The sequence below is a fragment of the Sceloporus undulatus genome, chromosome 3, assembly GCF_019175285.1.
Source record: "Sceloporus undulatus isolate JIND9_A2432 ecotype Alabama chromosome 3, SceUnd_v1.1, whole genome shotgun sequence".
Lineage (NCBI taxonomy): Eukaryota > Metazoa > Chordata > Lepidosauria > Squamata > Phrynosomatidae > Sceloporus > Sceloporus undulatus.
In genome coordinates this window covers 102,741,702-102,759,560 of record NC_056524.1, presented here as the reverse complement: position 1 = coordinate 102,759,560, position 17,859 = coordinate 102,741,702, and positions in this window count along the sequence as shown.

Below are 17,859 nucleotides of genomic sequence, written 5' to 3'. Positions count from 1 at the left end.
TATTATTCCATTTGCATTGCCCACACAGACAACTGAGAGGTAAATTAGTGCTTCTGATTACATGGCTTTTCATCTAATCCTCTTGAATTCTATCCCCAAAATATACAGAGTAACCAATTTTCTCGGGTAGACTCTTGGGTCAAGAGTAGCAAAGCTGCTGGAAAGAAGTTGAAAGTTTTTCCCAAGGAGACCTGCCTGACTCCAGAGATCACATTTTCTGACCTTTACTAAGCATAACCTTAATTCATTTCACTAAGCTTAAATCTCCTGGTATCAAGTATGGAGTAAATAATAAAGTTGTGAGGTCAGTAAGTTTTAGTGGTAGTGCTGAAAAGTAGTAATCATAGAATATAGATCACCATGAATCCTCAGTATATTCCTGTCCCCTCTTAAGTCAGGCCTAAAAAGACCAAAGTACAAGTTGAATCTTTCTTATCCAAAATGCTTGGAAACAGAATTATTTTGCTTTTGGGTTTACTTTATTTTTTTTTATTTGGACCTTTGAATACCAGTATTTGCATATACAGTGCGCCCTTCCCTTACGTGGGGATCCATTCTGGACACACACACACCCCGCGTAAGGGAAAAAACGTGTATGCTCGAGCCCCATTACTTCTTCTGGGATGCGAGAGGAGTTTTCATGCTGCGTATGCTGGAAGTCGCGGATGGTGCACCCACCTATAACATGGACACACTGTACATACATAATGAGATATTTTGGCTATGGACCCATGTCTAAACACAAAGTTCATTTATGTTTCATATACACCTTATATATATAGCCTGAAGGTAATTTTATATAATACTTTATTTTTGCATGGAACAACGTTTGTGTACACTGAACCATCAGAAAGCAAAGGTGTCACTAGCTCAGCCACCCATGAAAAAAGATTTGATTTTGGAGTATTTTGGATTTTGGAATTCCAGATAAGGAAGATTCCACCTGTATGTGAAAATCCTGATAGCCCATCATATGTGTGTCTGCTCATAGGTTATCACAGAGAAAGAACGGAGGCTTTATCCCAGCAAGTGGACATAGGACTACACTGTAAATAGCTTTCAGTGGAAGTCCTTTTCTTAATTGTTCTGTAACTATTGCTATAGCAGAACAACTACATTGCTACATTTGTAGCAAATTGTTCATATTCTCATGGGATGCTACTGGTTGTCTAGCACCTGTTTGCTTTGGGGAAAAGAGACACAGCATGATTTCCTTAGGGTTTTAAAATATTTTTATTAAAATTTGAAGAATCTAAAAAGAAAACCATAAATTCCAGACAGTTATTGTATGTGATTAATTGTTATTAAAATAAACTGAATAAAAATATCAAGTAATAATTTTAAAAAATTATGATGACCAGCCAAATAAATATGTCATCTTCACAGTTCTGTGCAATGGTGTTTAGAGTTGAGATGTTTGTAATGTTCTCATGCATGAGAATGAGAATTTTTTTTAAAAAAATCCTTTCTGTATAAAGGTGAGAATTTTTTTTGATACTCATGATGCATCTTCACATTTGTGAAGACTTATGGCACCCATTTCGTGAAGGAGAGGACTCTGGAGCTGCCCCTTTAGTTCCTGAATGGTCACGGAGACTTCCTTTGGGGCTGACCATTTTATAATGGTATAAAATGAAATCATACAACTTAGGGGAAGATTTCTCAGGTTGGTCTTCCAATAGTGAGCTGGCTGGGCAGCAACCCAGCTTTTGGATTCTCTTTGGTGCTCAAGTATTTCACCCAGGGGAAGCTAAGAAGACCACCTACTTCAGCTGTTCCCATGCTAAGTTGCCCACTCTTTTGCATTTCTCAGGGGTTAAAGGTCAAATAGGGGAATAGTTACAATAAAGTGTCCCCCTTTCAACCCAATCTTTGTTGTCTGGACTCTTTATTTCTATGGTTGGTCAGCAAGTGAAAACATTAAGGCACAACACTAACTTGCAAGTGCATGTAGCTATAGACACTAAGGCACAACATTAAATCACAACTACAGTTAATTGATTAAACATATACAGTTTTTTACCATGGAAATATAAAGACAATTAGACAAATAGATTAGAAGTTAAATGGCCAAAATTCTGAATGAATTCATTAGAAATATTAATGAAGCTAAGTCCATGTAGTGTACAGGGTGGTCAGCATAAAAACCAAACCAAACAAAGAAACAAAACCCCCAAGACTTTGTTAGTTGCTTCTCCTAAGCATTGGAACTTTCTCCTGATATAATGGTATAAAATGAAATTTTTAATTTGTAGTTTTTCCTTCTTTCTGGAAAATATGTTTGTGATAAAATATGAACAAAGTAGACTACTTCTAGTGCATGATTATGAAAGCATAACTGAACATGACGGCTAATTTCAGCCTATCTCAGTATAACCACTGGCAAACTTTCATAAATGTATTATTATTATTATTATTATTATTATTATTATTATTATTATTATTTCTTTCCTGCTTCTTCTCAAGGATCAAGGCAGGATACAATGCATTAAAATATAAAACACAATTAAAAATATACAAAACCAACAGTTAAAATACAATACTATAAAACTGATAAAATACACTAATTATTTAGAATATACAAATTAAAAAGTCATAATTTAAAATTGTCTGGGTAGTCCTGCTGGAAAAATATGTCTTCAACAGTTTTAAATGAAGATTTTCAGCTGTTCTGTCTCTTCTGGCAGGACATTCAGCAGACAAAATGGCCCTCTGGATCTAATCTAGTCTAGTCCTGGTCAGTTGGAGCAAACACTTCCCAGAGAACCTGAGTGTACAGGGCAGATTATAAAGGAGGAGGCAATCCTGCAGGTAACCTGGACCCAAACCATGTAGGGCTTTAAAAGTAATAATCAACTTTGTACTTTGCCCAGTAACTAATTGGCAGCCAGTGGAGGGATTTTAAGATTGGTGTAATGTACTGTCTTAGTGGATGGTGATCATCCACTAAGATGACCACAGCAGTCTCAACTCTGTATCCTGCTCTGAAGCTAGTTTCAAACGAGCCAAGGACATGTGAGTAGTCCAAGACTGCCTTCTTGTTTACCATGACCAAAAAAGGAAGATTTGGTACTGGTCAGTAATTATTAAGGTCCAGAGGATCCAGGGAGGGCTTTTCCAGTAGTGGTCTAACCACTGTTTGTGCACCAAAATGATTATATAATAGTATACGTTATACTTTACACAAAGAAGCAATAAGCCTAAACAGCTAATGAAATTAGCTTCTGACTTTTTTTATCTGCCAAATTTCTAATAGCAATTCCAGTTTCTTTGGCAATGCTTTATTCAATACTCAGTCTTTCTAAATCAACAAGTTGAATTGGAGGCATAATAGACCTTTAAAAGTTTTTGATATGTTTGAGATTGCTAAAAGATCTTTCTGCTAATGATATTGCAGCTGGAATTGTAAATAATATTCTCAGACTAACACAAATATTTGGAAATATCTCACAAAGTCTGTAATCAGTTAATACATTTTTGAGGGAGGGGACCATCAGAAAATCAGGGGCCTCCTTGGCTTTCTGGGTCCTGATCTCTGGTTCTGGTTTTCATCTGTGAAATGTTGAAGGGTGTGATACAGTGAACCATGTCCTCCCCAAATAGTACTGTTTAAACAAGGTAGCAAGAATGTGCATGTGGATGTAGAAATCCATCAAATTCTGGATTTACAAACATCCACAAAAAGTCTGTGTCATGCAGAAAAACACTTCAGCTGACTAGTAGAACCACATTGCAACAAAATCTGTGGGTCCATTGTATTTGCCTTTATAGAACATAAAACAGGTATCTTAAGCATCTCTAGAGGCAGCCTTTGAGAGAGAGGTGTATGGGGAAATGCTGTCTCTGACGTCAAAGAGAGTTTGCCTTCATGTATATAAATAAAATTACTATGGGGCAAAGCAGATGTCCTGTCCGCAGTGGCCAGAGGCCAATCCAGCCACAATTGGGCTACAATTTGTGCCATGATTGTACTGGGATCACAGAGACCACATGGCCCATTTCCAAAGCAGGCTGCCACCACAGTCCCAAACCAGCCACTGCCAGGAACTGGATTATTCCAGCTCCTTTTTGATCCAGTCCTTTGGACTGGATTGTGGTGCCTGGGCAGCTTCTGGCCACTTTAGGCCATGCATCATCTGAATGTCACAACTCTAAAGTGGCCAGAAGCTGCTTCTTTTGACCCATGAGTTTCAGGCATAAGAAGACAAACCTGGTGGTAAGAGTTACAGAGGGAGAGTATGTTTTGCATATCAGATTGACAAAACTTCTGATACCAAGGCCATCTAAAAATATTTTGTTGTCTGAAGCAAAGTATAGAATCCCCACCTCACATCATTTCTGTGTGCAGCAGTTGGACTGGAGTTGTATTTTGCTTCATTGCTGGTGGTGGAATGAGATGATGGAACTCATCAGCAAATGAGTTCAGGATGTATGCGGCAGGCCTTGCAAAAAGGGGAATGAGTGAGCAGCTTACAAGGAACAACCAAGGAGACACCTCTGAGGTAGCTGCAGACAGGATTTTCCTGTTTCTCATTCTCAAATGGGATCAGTGTTCTCTCTGAAGAATAGTCTGCCTGCTGAATTGCAGGAGTAGGCTCTAAGGCTACACAACAGTAGCTAACCCCACATTGGCTTCAGTGATATAGCATAGCTGAATAATACGAAGTTGTGTCTATGAGTAAAGCGCCATATAGTCACGCCATTGTCTGTTTCTTCCAACTTCTTGTGTTCTTACCCTTAATGCAGGGCTATATTCAAACTTTTTGTATTTTTGTAATTATTGTTAGGATTGCCCTCACCACCACCACAATGGTCTGCTCCAATACTCTGCCTGGAAATAAAAGTGTGATTTAGAAATTTAGTCCCCATGGTCCCGTCTGTGCTCAGCAAATGGTTCCATGTCACTCGCTGCATCACAATATAGAAGCCACGAAGCTCTGTGGCAGCTAATCCTCTGAGCCTGTTAATAAGCTTAGGAGCACGTTCATTGAAGACTGACGCGTTAGTCACAAACAGGGAGAAAATATCTACTGGGGGAAGCTGAATTGGTTTTAATCATCTGCTAATCACCAGTAATGAGACCTACTCTGGGGAAGAAAAGAAAAACAGATAGTCAGAGGGAGGTTTTGTTCTTCACAGCAGAGTAACAGGGAATGAGAGGGCAGCTGTTATTAGGAAAGAAAAGATGGAAAGAAAGGAGGGATTTGGCCAGACCAGATGAAGCTTCTTCTGTGGCATACTGTTTTGTTAGCTGAGTGTTTCTTTCATTCAGGCCCCCAAACTTCAGATCTTTCAGTCTGTCCCCCACCTCCTTTCAAAGGCCTAGCCCACCTCCACTGAGAAGGAGACCTCCATCACCACCTCCCCCTTCCCCCTCTTTTAGACTTTGCAAATTTGAGCTTAACCACATTGCACTTTTCAGATTTCTTTCTCTTTTTTTAAAAAAAAATGAGAATGAAGAAAAGTAAATGGTGAAGGGGAAAAGAAGAGAGTTGGGAAGTGTGTGTGTGTGTGTGTGTGTGTGTGTGTGTGTGTGTGAAAAGAATAAGAGGAAATGGACAAGGAGTAGTTTTGTTGGTTTATGTTATCACCTTTAAGAAGCATCCCTCTCCCAGTAGAGAATTAAGACTGAATTGAATAAAATTGGAAAGTGGGAAGTTTATCTGAATGTTTGTTCCCCATCCTTAAATTTCAGGTACTTACATGATGGAATCCTATCCAATGAACCATCTTGAAGCACCTCTTCATACACCACTGTGGGAGCTAAGTGAATTTGAACATTTGGGGTGCCTAAATGGAGACTACTGAGACCCTATATAAGCTGATCTAAAATTAACTATTTATTCAATTATTAAATATCATTTGTGTGACCTCAAATGTAAATAGTAAATTATTTAGTGGCCTCACTATTCTTTGTTCTGCTTTTTAGAATTCAGGAAGCTCACCTTGAATGTTCTTAAGCCAACTGGTGCTGTTGGGAAGTTAGAAATCAGTCCACATACCCCAATACTGTCTTGGTACACAATGAGAGAAACAAGGAACAAAGCCTATGCTAGTTGTCAGAGACATTGATACAACATGACATGGCATTCCAATGTTATGATGGTGTCAAAGGCTAATATAGGCCTCATACAGACTGCCAAAATAAAGCTGCTTCAGGTCACTTTGGAGGTAGGTTGTTTAAATGATGCATGAGTCCTAAGAGTGTGGAAGCTGTGCCAAAGCTGTGCTCCTTAGGACTGGATCATGGCTTTGGCATGGCTTCTGGACTCTTAGGACGCATGTAACATCTAAACAGCATACCTCCAAAGTGAGATGAAGCAGCTTTATTTTGGCCTGTCTGTAAGGGGCCATATTAAGAAATCTGTGTGAACATTTGGAGTTGAAGGATTAGAGAAGGATGGACATGCCTATTAATACCTAAATAATGGCAATCATATTTCACAGCCACAAAACACAGTGGTTGGCCTGGCAGGGGTTTTCTTTCTTTCCAGAGTTCAAATCAACTGGATGCTTTGAAACAAGTCATCCTGAGTTGATCAAGATGATAGCTAATGCGTAGGTAACATGCAGGCCTTGGATATACAGGTTGAGTCTCCCTTATCCATGATTCCAAAATCTGAAATTTTCCAAAATCCAAATTGTCCACATGGCTGGCTAAGATAGTGATACCTTTGCTTTCTGATTGTTCAGTGTACACAAACTTTGTTTCATGTATGAAATTATTTTAAAAATTGTATAATTAATGTATAACTACCTTCAGACTAAGTGTATATGGTATATATGAAATATATAATAATTTTGTTTTTAGATAGGGCTCCACCTCCATGATAGCTCATGCATATACATATACACATATTCCAAAATCTTGTTTAAAAACAAATTCCTCTGGTTCCAAGCATTTTGGATAAGGGAGACTCAACCTATATTACTACTCTGAACAACAACTCTGAGAATCTCCCAGCTACCATGGTCAGTTCCATCCTAGATGGAGTTCTTTGGGAACTGTTGTCCAAAAAAGTAACTTCTCTGACCTCTGCTCATGCAATGATTCCTATAGCTTACCTTCAGATATGCAGTGGGTGATAATCTCCAGAAAGTTCCCAAGTGCAAGGCTCACTAAGACAACGAGTCATCCATATTCATTTCAGTACACTGTTGAACATCACAGCAGCTTGTGCCCTTTATTTGAGTACAAGAACTTGATAGAGTTAAAATGGCATTCTTTGTTTTTAGCAATTGTAACATTGATTCATCCTGTTAGCACATATTTCTTTGTTCTCATTTAGACATTCACCATGTCAATTCATTTAAAAATGAAGGGGGAAAATGCTAGGTTTATGTGAGTTTGAAGGGGTTTTGGCTGGGACCAACAGCCTACTACAATAGACGAATCAACAGAAAAAAAGTCATATAAATGACTCATGAGATGAACAACTTCATCAAAAGCAAATATTTTATTGACCAAACACAGAACAAGCAGTTACAAAGGTAGAGTCCATAAAAACTAACCTCCTTTGGAACTGGCAGCAATTCATTTCATGTGGATTTTGCTGGTTCTTTTAGAATGCAAACCAGCAAGACTTCCAAAGAGACAAAGACATTAAATGTCTTCCCTTTTTCTCTTTCCTTTTGCACTCATGTCAGTTTAAATGACATCAGCTGTTTCCACCATCCTTATCTCTCCAGTAGTTGAAACAATTCTTAGGAGCCTGACTCTTCGATAGACCCACTTTGAATTATATGTATATTTATGTGAGCTGGACAGAAGACCCTATGCTATCAGAAAGGTGTGCTGATTTACCTTGGAAATATCTGATAATACCAACAGTCCATCAGATTATATTGCTGCACCACTGACAATCAATGAAAGAGCATTTCTCTTGATACAACAGATAAAAAGACTGTATCTCCCAATATGACCCTGCCTGAGTTTTAAGATGTTCCCGGGATGGCTTTCTCTCAGTTCCACCACCATCACAGTGGGGGAGGAAGAATATTTAAAAATATTTGAGAAATGGTAAAGAAACCAACAACATAGAGTTATCAAGTTGGAAGAGACCACAAGGGCATCCAGTCCAACATCCTGCTCTGCAAAGATACACAATCAAATCTCTCCCAACTGATGACAATCCATCCTCTGTTTAAAAACTTCCAAAGAAACTCCACAACACTCCAAAGCAGCATATTCCACTGTCAAACAGCTCTTAGTGGAATCTCTTTTCCTGTAGTTTGAATACATTGCTCTGCATCCTAGTTTCAGGAGTAGCACAAAACAAGCTCACCTCATCCTCAATATGACACCCTTTCAAATACTTAAGCACAACTATCATGTCACCTCTTAATTTTATTCATCCCCAGGCTAAATATATCCAGCTCCCTAAGTCATAGGGTCATAGGGTCATAGGCATGGTTTCCAGAACTTTTACCATTTTGGTCACCCTCCTCTAAAATATTCCATCTTGTCAATATCTTCTTGAACTGTAGCACTCAGAACTGGACACAGTATTGCAGGTGAGGTCTGACTAAAGCAGTATAGAATGGTACTATTCCCTCAATCTAGACACAATACACCTATGGATACAGCCTAGAAGTGCATTGGCTTTTTAAACTACCACATCACATTGTTGGTTCATGTTCAGCTTGTGGTCTACAAAGACTTCTTGACCTCTTTCACATATACTGTGGAAAAGCCAGGTGTGCTATATCTGTGCATTTCATTTTTTCTGCCTAAGTATAGTTCCTTACATTTCTCCCTATTGAAATATGTTTTGTTAGTTTTGAGATATTAGCTTCCCTCTTAATTTGATGTCATCTGCAAATTTGATACATATGCCCTCTATTCCATCATCCAAGTCATTAATAAAGATGTTGAATAGCAATGGGCCCAGGACAGACTCTTATGACAGATTGCTAGTCACTTCTCTCCAGGATGAGGAGGAGCCATTGTCGACCACCATTCAGGTTTGGCTGGTCAACCAATTACAAATACACCTAACTGTTGCATTGTCTAGCCCACATTTTACTAGCTTTTTTGAAAGGATATCATGGGGAGGTTGTCAAAGGTCCTACTGAAATGAAGATACGCTACATCCATCCCATTCCATTCATCTACCAAGCTTGCTACTCTGTCAAAAAAGAGATAAGATTAGTCTGACATGACATGTTTTTGAGAAACCCATGCTGAGAAGAAAAATACTAGACTGACAAGAATTTCATTCCTCCATCACAGGAACATTTGGTGAGGACATGGGAAAGAGCCTTCCTGGGTGGGTGCTGCCACACTGCTGAATTACTGCAGTTTGAAACCATTTTAATGGTCATGGCTCCATCCTATGGAATCCTGTGAGTTGTAGTTTGTTGTGGCACCAGACCTCTCTGATAAAGAAGGCTAAATATCTCACAAATCTACAAATCCCAGAATTCCATAGCATTGAGCCATGGCAGTTAAAGTGGTGTTAAGCTGCATTAATTCTGCAATGTAGATGCAGCCTTGGTCACTATTCCCAGTCTGTGGAATTCTCTCACATGGGAGGCTAGGTTAACTCCCTGTTTGTTTGCTCTTTGACTATTTCAATTTTCTTATTATCTAGGATGAATTCTCGTAGATCTTCCATAGTCATTTCCCCCCTTTAATGTTCAGCATTAAGCCTATCTTGGCACTTTGCTCTTCAACCTACTTCACTGGTTGCTCCAGATCTTTGTTGGTTTTATTACGTCATCTGCATATCTTAGGTTGTAGATGTTCCGTCTGCCAGTCTTCACTTTTCTTGCCTTTGAGTCTAATCCTGCTCTGCGTATGAAATTTTTCAGCATACATATTGAATAAATAGGGTGATAAGATATAGCCCCACCTAACCCTTTTTCCAATTGGGTACCATTCTGTGTCTCTGCATTAAGTTCTGATGGCAACCTCTTGTCCCGAGTACAGGTTATGCATCAGGACAATTAAATGTAGAATCATAGAAGCATAAAGTTGGAAAAGACCACAAGGGCCATCCAGTCCAATCCCCTGTCATGCAGGAAATTTCAATCAAAGCAGTGGCACCCCCATTTCTTTGAGCACATTCCATAGCTTTTTTGTGATCTATGCAGTCAAAGGCTGTGTAGTCAATAGAACACATGTAATCACTAGAACACATGTAGATTTTCTTTTGGAATTCTCTAGTAAACTCCATTATCTATCATATATTTGCAATGCAATCCCTAGTGCCTCATCCTTTCCTGAATCCAGCTTCTACTTCTGGGATTTCTCACTCCATATATGTTAGGAACCTTTGCTGCAGAATTTTGAGCATGACTTTACTTGCATGGGAAATTAGTGCAATGGTTCTGTAGTTGCTGCAATCTTTCTGTGTATATGAATATTTACTGATCGTTTCCAATCTGTGATCCACTGTTTGGTTTTTCATAATTGTTGGCAGATTTTAGTTAGAACTGAGCTTTATTCTGCCTCTGTAGATTGTAGTTCTACTGTATGTCATCTAGTTGTATGTCATTTTTTATCTTGTGAACCACCTTGGGTCCATTTCTAGGAGAAGGTTGACATAAAAATGAAATTAATAATAATAATAAAATCTGTTTCTAGTGATTTATTCTTCCCACTTGTTTTGAGTGCACCTTTCACTTTGCCTTCCAAAATTTCCAAAATTCATCTTTGTTTTTATCTTTACTATATTTTAATGCCTTTTGCAACTATTTTATATTAATGTTTGTAGTATAATTATTTGCTACATTAGATAGATAGACAGATAGATAGATAGACAGACAGACAGACATCATCAGAAGGACCATATTTTCCCATAGGAATTCTACAGTATTTTTGGGAAGCTGTCCTCTGCATCTTAACACTAAAGAGGTTCTTTCGCTGTAGCTGCTCCCAGGCTTTGGAACTCCCTTTCTGGGGAGACTAGCATGGCTTTTTCTTCACTGCCCTTTTCTCAGCTGGCATGCATCTTTCTATTCCAGCAGGTTTTTGGAAAGTGGCTGTTTTATATGAACAGGGCTTCATGTTGTAGTGTGCAGTACTACTTTAATTTCTATGCTTTTACATTAATGTTTTAACCAGTTTTAATCCCATATATAACACTTCTATTAAAAATATTTTTGACATGCTTCTAGTTATGCATGGTTGGTTTTTTTATCAGTTGTACAACTGGGAACTGTGAGTTCTAAATTCTAGTCCCCACTGAGTTCAGAAGCCCATGAGGCCAGTTACACTCCTTCAGCCTATCTTAACTCACCAGGTCACCGTGAGGATAAATTGGGAGGAGAAGAACCATGTAAACTTGAGCTTACTGGATGAAAGGTAGAATATAGGTATAATGAATGTATTTCCATTTATATACAGTAGAATCTTCTAACTATAGCTGGGTAGAAATTTAGGGGTCTCTTTTTAGAAATAAAACCAAAACAAACCTTTACCAAAATTTGCAAATGTCTTAGTAAATAGAAATTGAAGGACCTTGAGATTCTAGCAAATTTAATGTAGGTGAAAGTGAATCAGACTGATTCAACCATTCCTATAATATGGACACTATTGCTATATTTCTATATTAGACCTGCATCCCATCTTTCCTACAAGTCAGCAGCTCAACACAAGAAATATTATAGGAGGTAGCTTTATGTTAAGATATAGTGACTGGTGCAAAGTCTCTATTTGTTAGAACTATATGGACATCTTAATGCTGCAGAAACATTTTTGCATGGCACTAATTATGACTGATTGACTTATTTCATGAAAATTTGATGGATCAATTTGTCAGCAGAGCTTGGAACCTTTCTGGATTACAGTTCCCAGAATTTCACAGTCAACACGGCCAATTTATCAGTGGAGGAATGGACTTATGTTTGTTTCTTCCTTGTGATATTATGTTTGCACTCAGCTAAATGGCATTTTTGTACTTCCAGTAGAGATTCTATGATTTCATTGAATAGGGATATCGCTGATGAGAACAGCAAATTTGGGATTGGCAGATAAAGCATTTATGCTCATTAGTACTCCACAGCATTTCTGGGTTTTTAACATTAAATTTTTCAGGGCAACCTTATATTTTAGAGATCCTGCTCATCTGAAAACAACCCCCTCATCATATACCACAAGGATGGAAATTATGTTTCCTTCCAGAAATTGTTGAACTGCAATTCCCAGCAGCCCTAAGCCAGAACAACCAAGGGTAAGGAATGTTTGGAGCTGCAGTTCAATAATAACTGGAAAACTGTGTGATTCTTACTCCAGATATGCAATATTGTGTAGATATGGCAGACACAATGAAGTCCAATATCTGCTATTTTCTTTTCAGTAATGCCACCTAAAACTTTTCTATGCAGAAGATCCATGGAAGTCCAAAGTAGCTTTTGTTTGGTCAAAACATGTTGAAGCATGTGGGGCCAGAATGTTAGCATTGTGCCACTCTAGGAACTTAAAGTAACTAGTTTCTAGCATTGTGTTGTGGTCTAACCAGCTCTGGAGATCATGGTTCAAATCCCAGGTCAGCCATAGAAACCTACTGGATGTCCTTCGGCAAGCCACACACTCTCAGCCTCAGAAAACCATGTGATAGGTTTGCCTTGAGGTCACTATAATCTGGAAATGACTTGAAGGTATAGAACAATGATTTGCACATAACAGGCTATTTGTAATTAATTCCTTTCCCCAATAACAATAGTACAGTGGGTTCTTAGTATCCACTAGAGTTTGGTTCCAGGACACCCTCCCCCATGGATACCAAAATCCTTGGATACTCAAGACCCATTATAAAAAATAGAGTAGTAAAATGGTGTCCCCTATATAAAATGGCAAAATCAAGGCTTCCTTTTTGGAATATATATATTTTGGGGATATTTTCAAGATGTGGATGGTTGAATCTGTGGAAGCAGAATCCGCGAGTGTGGAGGATTGACTCTATATTTAAGCGCAGTATAACTGTATAACAGAAGTCATTCTTTCTCTCAAGTAACTCTAACTTTCAATTACATTTAATGATTTGAGATGCAGTTCTCATGTTAGCACTTGATTTGCTTGGCCATTATGTTCCTTCTGTATGAAGCATAAGGATTTATTTTGTCTGGAACAGGAGAAAGTATTTTTGTTTATTTGCTCTGCCCCAATTTTGCATTCATCACCTTATCCATTTGATTTATTTTCATCCTGTGATTATCGAGCTAGAACAGAAGAATATTATTTTTAAACCAATGGATTTGTTTTTCTACATTTTGTGTTGTGGTCCTTCACCATTTCTGGCATATGGTGATCCTAAGGAGAAGCTATGACAGGGTTTTCTTGGCAAGATTTGTTCAGAAGGGTTCTGACTTTGCCTTCATCTGACTGGAGAGAGTGTGAATTGCCCAAGGTCACCCAGTGAGTTTCCATGGCCAAGAGAGGATTTGAACCCTGGTCTCCAGAGTCATAGTCAAACGTTTAAACCAAACTGGCTCTTTATATGGATTATCATTAACAGGACTCATTATTCATAAAACATGCAGGCTGTGTTGCTGTGTCGGCCATTCAACAAATAAAAAAAATCCATCAGTGATACCTTTATTTATTGATATATTAAAATGTCCAATATACTTGTTGCAAGCTTTCGAAGCTCCATGGGCTTCTTCATCAGACAAAATGTTACAAACCAAACAGGAGAAAAAATAATTGGATATGTTAGTCAGATGCCTTCATGTTGTTTCAGTCCTTAGTAAAGATGGTATGCTGAGGAGGATATCTTTTGCAGGCAGCTCCTCCTCCTTTTGGCCATGTGGCAATAGGGAGGTTTTCAAAGTACAGGAAATTTTAAGTCCATTTGCATCTCAACAGGGACCCCTCTTTTGCAATCCAATATGTCTCCATTCCAGTGAGGTCACAGGCCTCTTTGTCGGCAGAGAACAATATTTTTTTGTAGGCAGAGAACAATATTTTTGCATCATTATTATTATTGTTATTACTTGGACGTTAAAAAAGCTATTGTTTGCACTACAACTGTTAGAATGCCCTAGCCATCATTGCCAGTGGTAGTGCTCTCTTGAGGATTCTGGGATTTGTAATCCAAAAAGGGTAGTTTTCCCTATAATCCACTGTTATTGCACACAGAAGGATGGATTTTGGATGCCCTTAGAACTTGTTTACTACTTAATAGTAGAGCCCTTTGTACTTTTAAGTAGATATGCATATGATTGATCTCTCCAGTGTATTGTTTGTTACTGTTTTTTCTGACTACAACAGACATACAGAGAAAATGTTGTGTAGTGGTTTCACCATTGGAATGTGACTCTGGAGAACAGGGTTTGAATCCCTGCTGTGAAAAATCAGTGGGTGACCTTAGGGATGTCACAGAAACAAGACATGCAAATATTTTTTTCTGGCAACGATTCTTTATGTATCTCTTTTGTGCAATTATCTACTATTTAGGATTGCAAAACAAAATAAAATACCCCCCCCCACAATGTTTGGCAATCCTGTGCATTTTATTTTGTGATGAGATCTTTGGACAACTGAGGCAGAAAAGGGATATATATTTTAAAAGCAGATTTTTAAGTGTCATTTTTGTACAATATTTGTACATTCTGTATTTATTCTTGGCCATTATGGAGATGAATTTGTCATACATAATAATACTACTGTATCATTCTAATAATAATAATAATAATAATAATAATAATATGGATTTTAAAAAATAATTATCCTTTGTGCTACTAACAAACTGATTTCAATTTATGTCTTCAGATGCACTGATGAAGCTGGCCATGTTGGATGAAAGATCCTAGGAGATGAAGCCCTCCTAATGTTTTCCCCAACTTCTGCTATCGGTTAATTTGGAAAAATGGGGAAGTAAATAGTGTTAAAATTGTAATGAAAGTGGAAACTACTTTTGGATTTGGAACTACAGCTCAAATTAATTTTTAAAAGTTACTTTTCAAGTTCTGGTCCTAAATTTACTTCAATGCACAAATAATTGACATTGTAGGTGCCAACATATAAGCAATTCCTAGCAGAGCACATTTCTAGTTAGGACTACAGGTAAAGAACATCTTTTTTTAAAAAATGCCCTGAACCTCAAAATCAAGAACTCATTTTTTAAAGAAAATTCTATTCGAATTCCATGAATTTTGGTTCAGGCACTTCAGTGAAAAAATATTGAAAAGGGGTTCTTCAGTCTAAGATTTAAGAAGCTTCCACATTTCCTATTAAAAAGACTGAAATCCTACCTTTGGCATCCCTCACTTAACTGAGTGGATCTGTATTCAACTATATTATTGTCATTGAGGTGGAATGAAGGTCAGTAGGTAACATGTAACAAGTAACTGGGCTCTGTTCTTCTTCCATGTGTATACGCTATTGTACTAATACTAGTTCCCCTGTCTCTTCATTTTATCTTTTTGTCTCTAAGGTTTATTAGCATATTTGACAGATTAAAAGGCTAAGGTCAAACAAATCCCCAAAGAAATATGGCTAATTATTGTCATATTTTTAAACACTTTCCTTCAAAGAATTTTAAAAAGAACAAAACTCTGCATTGCAGCTCAAATGATCCTTTTATGGTGTGCACTTTCCCATGCCTCCCCGAAGTTGTTTGAGAGCAATTATCTCTTTACATGGGTATCAACATTGCTAGGCTACACTTCAGACAATTGGCATCCTATAAGTGACTTCCTGGTCGAGCAATCAAAGCCTATAGAAGTTGTTCAACATAGCCTGACAAAGAGTGTAAACATGATCAGATGGTTCTTTCATCTCCTCTTCAACTGGAAACGTAAGAAGAAAACAAATGTGCAAAAGTTTTTCATCTCCTGCTTGGAGTACATGATTCTTATTCCAAGAAACCCACCCCTGTAATTTCCATCCCAACTAACAGGCCTTTATAAGAGGACTAGCCCCATCTAGCTATTATCAGCTGGTAGATTTATTTTAACTGTGTCCCCACAGAATGGATTTAATATACTCCAGTTATTATCATCTGAACTAACAGCCATTTATAAAATGCGTAACCCAGGTGAGCCACTACAGAGCTGGTGAAATCATTTTAACAATGTCCTGTACCTGTGCTCCAGCCAGCACTGCATAATGAGCCTACACACAGAGAGAAAGAGAAATGTACAGTATTTTACTCAAAAGGGATCTGACTTCCTCTCTTGAAAATTAACTCTCTCAAGAGATAGCTTTCATGCAAAAGATCAGTAGCCTTCACCTTGTAAACCAGACCAAATCTTTGAAGTTCATGGAGGAAACCCTCACATGCCAACTGTTAGGACAGAAATGATTCCTTTAAGTGAAGAGTGGGTGAAGTGCAGCACTCCACAAATTGTTGAATGGCAGCTCCCATCTGCACTGTAATGCTGTGGAATGCTAGGAGCTACAGTCCAAATGCATCCATAGGTCTGCACTTTGCTCAACCCTATTTTAACTCAACATTTTAATGGGATTTGCATTTATTGGTTTAATAAAGTATCATGGTTTTCCAGCAGCAAGTGCTGGGCCAGGGTTGGGGACAGCCAAAGACATTTTGCTGCCTGAGACAAATCAGACAGTGGTGCTTTCCCAAGCATCCTGACCAGAATATTAAACAGTTATCAGAAGAGATGGGGTGGAGCATGAGTTCTGCATTGCCTCAGCTTTTCTTTTCTCTTCATTGAAATTCCAGCTTCCTCATAAAGTTCACCATGCTCACCTTGAGCCAGCCTCAATCTCTCAGCTCAACACACCTCACAAGATTGTTGGGGGGGGGGGGTTCCAGGGAATTCAACTATTAGACCTTTAGTATAAAGGTATAAAGGTGACATTGGACTGGATGACCCTTGTGGTCTCTTCCAGCTCTATGATTTTAAAAAGATACCTAGCATAAAGATTTTAAAATAGATATCTTGAGGGGACAAACTGTCTTACAACAGATTGATTGAGATCCTGCATTGGGCAACATATATCTGGCATGTAGTTCTACCTCCAGAGCAATATTTCCTGGCTCACCTGGATTACTCCTTTTATAAATGGCTGTTAGTTCAGATGATAATAACTGGTGCCGTCCTCCAAAATCAACCTTTTAAGCAATGCAGCTTCCTCCTACCCAAAAGACTTATTTCCAGTGGTGTCCCTGCACTGAGCATCACTCATTGTGGGGACAGGGCTTCCTGGGGCATGTGATGTGATCCCTCCTCACATGCCACCTCATCCAGGATTGCGCGGGGGACAGCATGCACAGGGGAGTGCAGGATGGAGCAGGGAGGGTGGGACCATTGCTGAATTCCAGTAAAAAATAAGAGGATGTTAATGCAAATTGGACTTTTAAGTGCACTCCATATAGGAAAAAGGCAAGGCTCCATATAAGCAATATCAATTGAGAATGATAAATTGAGACCTTGTCAGAAGAAATTGTTCCAGTTTCACTATCTGAGGCCTTCCGAACTTTACTATTAACTGACTATGCTATATCTCCTTCCTGGATAACATCGTGTGCTACCAATGGTCAAGACACAACAATTATAACAGAAAAACATGTCAGAATAAAGATCTGAAGCATATTCTTCCATATTTCTTGTGAACAGAGTTTCTCAAAAGCATTTCACCAGTGTTGCTTTAACCATCTTCTGGCCACATATGGTGAATTGTTGACACGTGGTCCTGTCCTACTCTTACAACCTATCTATGGAAGCAAAAATGTATATGAGGAAAAGATACAGAGAGAGAGAGAAGCTTCTGGTTTTTGTTTAACCTATGTCACAAAACTAGTTTTTGTGCAATTACTTTGTTACATTAGATTAAAAAAATACAGTTCTTAAACATTCTCTGCAGAGTAATCGTGTAGTCTGTAAACAAAGACAAACCACGGAGTTCATTAATACCTTTTATTAGGATTACTAAAATGTTCCAGAAGA